General features: G+C 42.0%; 1 long non-coding RNA gene across 1 annotated transcript in view; it reads right to left on the reverse strand.

The window, feature by feature from the left end:
• The window catches only part of LOC112550173, a 61440-nt gene that overhangs the window by 50331 nt on the left and 1453 nt on the right, over window positions 1-9656 (reverse strand). The window contains exon 2 of the long non-coding RNA XR_003093847.1: window positions 7849-8043. This is a non-coding gene — a long non-coding RNA (uncharacterized LOC112550173). The remainder of the gene's footprint in view (window positions 1-7848; window positions 8044-9656) is intronic.

Genomic DNA, 9656 nt, shown 5'->3' on the forward strand with positions numbered 1-9656 from the left:
GATATAGTTGGGGCTGGTCCTGCTTTGAGCAGGGGGTTGGACTAGACGTGACCTCCGAGGTCCCTTTCAACTCTAATTTTCCATGATTCTGTGATTGTCAAAGATACTATTCTGATCGCTAGTGAGGATATATTTCAGGCATTAAAAGCAAGAGATCCTGGGTCATTACTGCGTGTCCTCAAGCCAATCATCTGCCTTTTATAGGACAATTTTCTGGGAAATGAGAGATGTAAGCTTGAGTCTCTTTAGGCTGAGGAAGGCCTAGAACCCAGATCTCTCACTTCCCAGCAAAGGTATCCTACCACTAGGCTGTTGAGCAAAAGGTGGGCACCACTGGCTATAACTAAGAGTAAAGGGGGTCATGAGATACTGCACTTTATACTAGATTTGATACACTTATACAAGAACAAAGTAGCTCTAACCCCAAAATACATAAAGATATATTTCCAAGCCTAACTTTTGTTTATAAAATGATCCTTAACCCTGTAATGAAAGGTACAAAAAAGTATTACTATTCTGTTCTGCTGTAAAATACTCAGAAAATTGACCCATACAGAAATGTTTGTGCAGTTCTTTTCAATGTGTTAAGTTATCATAAAAAGGTATTGATGGAGAAAAATAAAATCTAGCCTTTGGGATGATATTGTAAGGTCTCTCAAGGAAGTACAGTAATTTCAACACTCAAGTTGTTTCACAATTAATATGATAATCAAACTTCTACAGATCAATTAAAAAAGAAAAAAAAAGTGGTCTTATTTAGGGGCCTCTCAGGCATGGCAGAGTCTGTTCAAGTATTTGTTCGCTCTCTTGCTTCCATTAATAGGAAATTAGGTTTGTCAGAAACAGTAAAGGAAACAATTTCATTTAAAAAAATGTCATCTGACAAAAGATCAATATGAAAACTGCAGAAACAAACCATTTTTCACAGGAGTAATAAAAGTCTCTTTCAACAACGAATGCAAAATATATCTTTAAAATCACCTGTGAAAATAAATGTGTTGCGGAGTGGAGGTGAAAGCTCACAATTTTGATAGGTGGTATCTAAGATTTGTTCTTCTGTTTTCTCTGCATTATGCCAAGTGATTTTGAAAGCACTGTTTGTTTTTCCAGCAGGGCCCAGTAATAAAACCTCAGACCAGATACGATCTATTCAAAGCAGTCAGCTTATATTCATATCCCCAATTATTTCTACATTAAATGGATTAGTGAATTCAATGTTAATTGCTGCAGTGGGCATCTTAGATTGTGCAAAAGCTACAAAGAGACTGCAATAAGCTTGCCTAGTATTGCACATGACAGTCCTCAGTCAAAAGCTTAGCATTAAAGTGAGACCATTATTTACTAGACTTATTATAAATGTCATTATTTCCTATGCTCCCTCATCTGCCTGGTACAGTCTCCCATTGTTTCTCATCTTATAACTTAGATGATTAACTCGTTGCAGCATATTAATTTCAGTGGAATAACTGGGTGCCAGAGACTCAACAAGACCCAAGCACAATGCAATGCTAAATAGTTAAGTATCATGTGGAATTTTGAATACAGAGGCCTTGCCCTCCTTAGTCCCGAGGCAATAAACCACCATTAAAAATCTATTTAAACTTAATGAAAGATACAGAAAAAGGAAGAACAACCAATGCATGTATAATGTAAAGTAGTAAGGTTTTCACTTGAGCAATTTCTTTTACGTGCCTTCTCTTTCAGTGGAGAAAGCTTTTATAAAGAAAGAATTGTTTGTCAGTGGTATTAACCATGGTGATAACTGTTCTTTATGGGAAAGGAGATGTGAATTGCAATGGGGCTGCTCTTGTGCCTTCTGCTGTTCAAGTCTGATCCTGCTCCCTTCAAGACAAAACATAACAGGGGACAGAAAACACCAGTAGAAGTTAAGAAAATGCAACCGCTGTCTTTTGACTTGCAACATGGCTAGCAGACAAACACAACCATGGCACATGGTCTTCTCAATCACTTCAGGATCTGCCAATCATATAGCAACAGCACACTCTTAGCTTCCTCACCCGATCAGGGGATCACATCAGATTGTCAAGAAAGCTCGTCAGACTCTCATTAAACAGAAAGAGATGAGATGAGAAAACAGGTGAGGAAAGTAAAAGGTAGGCGTTGAGAGCAGAACCCTACATCTCACATTCCAGGTGGCATTCAAGAGTTAGTCAACACTGGCAGAGGTGGTTAGGCTATCTGAATCTTTCTCTCTGGTCTGGTCAGGTCGAATCCAGGACAGTGAAAGGCAGTGTCCTGGTAGACTCTGATATCCCTGAATCCAGTGGGGGCGGCAGCCATAAAGGTAGAACATATTCCTTCCAATTCTCCATCTCCCAGCATCATTTTGAATTCTGCAAGGCCGTATTTTGGGAGGAGGGTTTGGGGAGGGAGGGAGGCTGCCCAGGAATCGGAAAAGAAGGATATAGGAAGCAGGCACGTCCTCTCATGTTCTGTTGTGCTAGCAATTATTTATGCTACACCTGAGATTTTGAGCTCAGCGTCAAGCACATGGCACTACCATTTTGATATTGGGCGGTGGGATGTTCATAGCCACTTGAAGGCTGTGGCTGTCGGAGTCCTATTCAATGTATAGGGAACAGGGTTACTTCAAAATAGTTCAGCCCACCATAAGGCAAGGCTACACAAAAGAGTCGGACACACAAAGAGAAACGTGCTTTCAAGTTTGTGAAGGTAAAACCTCTAGGACCTGGTGAAAGATGTCGATGGGACTGACTGGACTTTCCCATTACTTTAACATAATTATTCCTGCAATTCAATGCTGTTCGGGCTGAGTGAAGATATGGCAATGAAGCAACAAAAAACTGGGAATACCTCTGAGAGAGGGGAAGTCCAGGCTAGATCCTATTTGACTTATTAGGTGTTTCCATGGCCCTTAGGCTTCTAAGCGTGGTCCTGTTTTGCCCACTTGAGTCCTGAAAACATGTTCATGTAAAAGGTTCACTGTTTTTTGAGACTTAGTCTTCAGGCCAAGATGAAGGCACATTACAACAGTGGGTGGGGTTTCAAAAGACCAGGGAGCGTGGAAGAGGATCACCTTTGCAATAGATTTCAATTGCTGTTCATTGGTTTCTAGAGATTTCAAACAACTTCCCTTTGCCCCAAAGTTTTATGGCCTTCTTTTCATTAAGTGACCATTTCCACTTCTATAATGGGCTTAAACAAAAGTAATTGTTTTCCATGGTATTCAGGTGGGACTGTATCTACTTCATTCCCAGACTTGAGGAAGGGCATTTTGTGCCCAAAAGCTTACCTAATCTCTCTCCCAACTCCATAGTCAGTGCAATAAAAGATACTAGCAAACAAATCTTACTTCTTGCATATTCCCTGGGCTATCACAGCCACAAAAACACTATAGCAAACTTCAAAGTTTGGGCTTCCAAGGGAGGTGGTGCTCTCCCCTACCTGAGGGGGCTTTGAGAGGAGACTGGACTAGCACCTGACTGGGGTCATCTGACCCCAGGGCTCTTTCCTACCCAGGGCAGGGGGCAGACTCAATGATCTACTGAGGTTTCTTCTGACCCAAAAATATCTATGAAACCTATGAAAGTATAAAAAACAACAGGTCTGCCTAATAGAAAGGCTTTGTTTGTAGCTGAGTTTTGCTATCTGCTGAAGAAAGGAACTCATCTCCCTGAACCTTCATGTCCCTGAGCCCCCTTTGTTTTCCCAGGTAAAACACCTCTCGGGACGCAGCTAGAAGTAACTCAAGCCCGAATAGCAGTTACTAACATTAGTGAAGCTCATGATACCTCCAGGCAAAAAGCAGAGGCCATGGAGAGCTTAAGGGACTGATCTGCATCAGTTCACTGTTGAGGTGGGAATGAAATCTAGGAGCTTCGCTCTGAGGCAACAGGACCCAACACCTTCCACGAACAGAAATGTTGGCTCCTAACATCAGTGTAACATGCAGCACTGCAAGGAGAGAATTACAGCTCATGTATTTTAAAATAGTAGTTAAATCAATGGGCCAGGCTCATTTATGATGTATCCTCACAGGCTCAGCAGCCTGACATGGGATGAATTTGACCCAGTGACTTTTACTCCTAGGCGATTACTGTGAAAAGGTAGGTGGATTTATGCAGTCGTTTAGACTAATGGCCCATGAGTCCGGTATTTCTGCAGGACGAAGAAGCGAGGCTAGAGAGGAATAAAGGGATAAAAGAACAACATATTCCTGAATTCCAACTTTAGTTTTAAAAGAAGTGCTAAATCCGCCCTAAATCCATCAGCAGGCAATAACGCTGCTTTATGAAAGCTACTGCATCGCCGTGCAAGATCACCAGGTCTGATGGGGCCACTATATGACCTGCTAAAAGCAGGTGGGGGGGATTATGTGAGATTGTCTGCTCCTCTGTTTGCACAACCGCTACATGCCTCTGGTTTAAATTCAAGGCCCATCCACCCTGTTGGAATGAATGTCATCGCTCAGCAAGAGGTTTGCATGTCAGTCCCTGAAGTGCTGCTTTAAGAAAAAGATCCTCGCAGAGACCAGCTTCTATAATTAATAAAACCTTCCCATTTTCAGAAATAATGACTGCATTAGAACTTGCTTTAAAACTATTCCCAAATTTCATTTAAAAACTATGGGTAATATTTGACTCTATAGACACTCTACAGCATATGAGAGACCAAAGGAAACTTGATTAGGGAAAAAAAAGGAGTGGCACACCTCAATCTGTCTTTATGAATGGTAAATAAGACACTCCCCTTGCTAGTTTTGGAAGTAGTCCGATAACTTGGTTTCCCCACTCACTGCTGCAACTGTCCAGCAGACAAATGCACCCCTACAACCTTCCCCTTCCATCATCCCCAGACAGTTGGGTGTCTGCAGCAGTGGTGTCCATGTCCGCAGTCCTGACATGCACTCAAGACTTGCCTGTCTTCAGTCCTTGGGGAGTGCAGCTTGATTCCACTGAGATTCTTTTATCTCACCCAGGTGCAGTGATTTAAGGGGGTTTTGGTGGCTGAGTTAGAGAGATCTCGCCAGAGTTTGCCCACCTCTGCTGCTGCCTTTAGCTTCGGCAAGCACCCCTCTCTTCACCGTATGCTATTGAAGGACCAGCTGGAGCTACGCTGAACACTCCCCGCAAGAGACTAATATCTGCAGGAAACTAGTGTGTGACTGTTGAGCAGAGTCCTTACCTCAAAGAAAATGCTTCTGGCTACTCAAACAAATGCTATTTTTGTCCTCTAACAATTCGGTTCTGCTCCCCAGCGGCGGCAGTCTCTCCCAAAGTGTCACCGAGGGAACTCTGCGTAGACTGCCTATGCAACTGGGGTCCTCTGTTGCCATCCATTCATCCCTCCTCTTAACACCCTGGGGAACAATATAACTTTCTTTCTCCCTCTGAACGATCAGACCTGTAGATAGACGGTCAGAGCTGATTTCCCCGTTGTGTATGAACACATTTCTACACCGTTCGATTCTAGCCCTGTTTGAAACCGTAAGCCTCGTTTGGTCCTGGCTACATCCCCTTTCCACCGTGGTGGGCATCAATAATTAAGGTTTCACACACTCTATCATCTTTAAAGGACATAGGAATTGATGCTCTCTTGTGTCATCCCACAGCACAAGTGGCATTTGACTTTCAGTGTACTTCTAGTACTACCACTGGTGTATCAAATGTAGTTGTCAAAAAATCAACAGGGTTTGACAGCAGTGTGAATGAATTCAATGGAAATTAAACAAACTATAGTCGTAAGTAGATACATTCTAGCTTTTGTTCTATAGGGCAATAAGACTCTAGAAAAAGGTATAAAATTGCCCTTGTAGAAGATGCTTTGCATATCTCTACTAATCTATATCCAGTATTTCTGCTCTATTTTTTCTTGGAGAGATCCATAAGTTCCCAACCCCAATCAGAAACCCAAATATTTCCTACCAGTCAACAGAATTTTACACAGGGAACTTTGCACAGAAGAGTCATATTTAAATGCAGATAAATGAAATGCCAGGAGCTCTGAAAGCAAATATAGCTCTTTTTGGACAGTAGTACCTGATATTTTTTTCCAGAAGTACTTCCCCCTCAGATCCTGGCATTCAAATCTTTCAAGGGGTTGGCATGAAGAAAAACTAAATTGCATAAGAACATTGCTTTTTTCTCTGATGTTTTATCACCTGTGTAGAGCCAATGCAAGTCAAGCCAAGCACAGTGACAAACTCTCCTATAGTTGGGCTCATCATCCATCTATCTTGTGGGAATATGTAAGAAGTTACCATGTGAGGAGAAGAAAAAAGCTGCTTGGAAGAGCCAGAGACTTGCATTTTTCTTTCAGCCCTGCAGTAAAAATCATTATTTTCTATTTAACCACAAGACAAGTAAAGGCAAAAGTAACACAAATTCTCTCTGTGCTGCCCTGCCACAACCCATCAACTTATCACGGGGGTGGACTTCCAATGTGTAAGAAAAGTTCAGGGTCTGGTCTCACATGGGTTTGGACACCTTGATGGCTGTCTTGGAAGTGAGGTCAGTTGGCAGCAGGTTTGTCAGTGTTTTTTTGCAATGCATTCACCCATCCACAAGGAACTGAACTGAGACACTCCACTTAATCCAACACGGGCCGCTAAGCAGTCAGATGGTAATGCTCTGCAGTCACTGACCTGTGACACAATCTCGATGAGAAAGCTGTTTCCTTTCTGGCCTTTCATGCTCTCATCAGTCAGATTACATTACTGATCAAACAGGCCTGCTCTCACTTGTGGCATAAAAAACATTGGTGCAACTGGCTAGTTTCACGATCAAAATGTCCCTTTGAAACCTGGCACCTTCATGTAACCGAGGGCATCTAGACAGGCTGCAATAAGGAAGCAGGCAGTCTTTGTTCAGGGCTCCTTTCCAGAGCCAGGAAATAACCAGACCACTTGGAATGCCCTTGGTACAGGGGAGCCTCTTGGGTCGAACAGGATAGATTTAATGAGCATATATCATTTTGTAGCCTCCCATAGGCTGATATGTCAGTATAGATCAGGGCCTAGGTTCACCCTATGGCTCCTCTGGCCCCCAAGTTTGGACAGCATACAGCTCTGCAGGCAGCATGGGATCCACCATAATTAAGCCACTTTATTAAATGGGAAAAGATTTGGAAAACAAAACAGTAAGTCCTACACCCTCACTGCCCACTGATTCGTTTATCAGCATGTCTGCTTTGCTGCTTGCAAAGAGGCAGAATAGATCCCACTCATAGCAGTCTCCCACTGGAAAGTATACCTTGCAAGGGGTACTCAATACATTTTGAGCTGTAAATCCCTGTTATGAACTATTTAGGCTTCCAAGGAGGAGAGTAAGAATGAAAGTGCTAAAGGTATAGCGTGTAGAATAATTAACCATGGGGAAAAGAGACATCAAACTCTCTTATTTACCTCCTCAGGAGAGAAAGAAGATATCAGTTAAAATGAACAAAACTAACCAAAACCACATAAAGATAATGCATTGTTTTGTATGTTTTCAAGGCAACATTTAACTTGTGGAACTCATTGCCACAAGGTGTCATTGAAGCCAAGAGTCCAAGGAGCAGAGAAAACCCCTCATGCTTCAAGGCATAAAAAAATTACTTACATAGGGGGTTTAAAATAACCAAATGTGCCCCAGATCTCATCTTGCAGGTTGGTTCTGATGTTTGAGGAGGAATTATAAAGTTACATAAGGAGTATGCTATCCCCGAACTGCTAATGCATGTATGATGTGTTCAAACCATTATGCCCACCGTTAGTGTATTGCTCATTCACCCAGACCTTTTGTGAAATATTTTACTGGGCAAAACAAAGCTGAAACCCCCCCAGTGAGGTGTGGTGTGTGCGGTGACATCTTTTAGATGCGCTCCCACCTGAGTGAGCAACGCCGGTCTACTTGCGAGACTGGTTTCCACTCCTGGCAGGTTGCATCTGAACAACATCCTTGCTCCGCTGTTGCATAACTTCTTCATGTTCTTGGCAAGAGTCAACCACCAAACACTATGTGGAGGGGGCAAGCGCTTCTTCAGAATGCCAGGGGGGTTTAATGGAAATACATCTTAGGAGACCTGGAAAGGATAAGCGATTTGAAAAAGAAAAGACTAGTGAGATTTGCTACTTACTGAGGCTCAATAGTTTTCTGCTATTTTACCCAATTGTAGGACTATTATCAGGAATGAGGAAAAAGGGCTAAAATCATTACTGAAATCTTAGTTCCAAGAACCATTTCAGAAGCACTATTTCTTTTCAATAAGCCTACGCAATATGAGCAGAGTTGTAATGCCACTGAAATCAGCTGTAGAACTGTCCGTTCATTTGAAAGAGCTGCTAAATAAGCTGCTAAACTGGAAAGTTTGGGGTTTAGATTACATCTGAAATTAGAGTTATATCTTTGGAGCCCGTTGTTGCGTTCTTTGCTTATGCCAAATTCCCATTAATTGCAAAGGGATATTAGAGAACACGGAATAAGCTTGACACTCTACTTGCTTCTATAGGGCATCCAATATAAAACGTATCTTCCCAACAGGTCTGTAGGATAAACACTTAGGGGTGTAGCTAACAACCAGCTTTATTTTCAGTGCGTTAGATGAGAACTGTTATAGTTCTCCGTGGACAAAAGTTAAACAAATCCAATTGTGTAGCTCAAGTCCAATCACTTTTATTTTGAAGAAAACAAGTAGAGATAACAAAGTGCATGTATTCTTTATAACAGGCCTCAGAATATCTGAGGGCAAAATGGTTATAAGCAGGCTAAATATTGCCAATTCCAAACATAGGGAAAGGAAAAAGATTCAGTCTCCCCTATGATGAGATTAGGTTGTTTTGAAAGATCAGAAATTTTTCCATTTTAGGGTTTTCTTCTTTGCCTTCTAGTCTCAGAACCTTAGAGGAAGACTTTTACCATGGTTTCAAAGGATTTGCCATTATCGGGCTGCATTTAGGAGGCGGGGAATGGTGAATCCTCATAGAATTTGCTCAATTCCAGCACCTGGTGCTTAAAAACTGCTCTTAAATATCAAGAAACTCACAATAAAAAAATTGCAAGAGTTGGCAACCCCATTACTTCCTTAGTATTTTAATAAGGTGCAGTAAACGGAAAACAAAGACACTGTAGACTGCTTAAGCTTAATTTGATCCAAACCATAGCAATCAATTAGTGTTAAATTCAATCTCTTGCAATATTTTTAGTGGAATTATTGATTAATTCAATTGCTTGCTATGAAAATGTGGAAAAACAAGATGAGTCAAGAGTCAAAAGACTGGTAGGGAAAAACAGTGCTGGAAAGTGGCTGCAAGTTTCGTTCACTGAGATTGGGAGAAGCCAATGTAAAAAGTGGGAGGGAAAGGCCATGAAGGAAAATGGATGAGTTATATTACATTCCTTTAGCACCCTTTCTCCTGCCCTTTCTTGTGGTCACGCCTGTCAGCTGCAAGGATCCTTTCTGGACCAGGGAGAGGAAGTCGTTACTAGGCCTGTGTGAAATGGTTCTGTTTCACCTTGAGTTTCGAGGGTTTGAGGGAACAGTGTTTCATCTTGAATTTCATTTCGAGTCGAAACAGCTGTTCTGTTCTATTGAAACAGAAAGGCTGTTTTTACACTGTTTGATGCTGTTTTGAGTTTTGCTGGGGATGGGAAGTCAAGTGTGGGGGTCGGGAGGCAGCCCCTGCTGGGCTGCCTCCC

This window comes from Alligator sinensis, unplaced genomic scaffold, assembly GCF_000455745.1.
Source record: "Alligator sinensis unplaced genomic scaffold, ASM45574v1 scaffold559_2, whole genome shotgun sequence".
In the NCBI taxonomy this organism is placed as follows: Eukaryota; Metazoa; Chordata; order Crocodylia; family Alligatoridae; genus Alligator; species Alligator sinensis.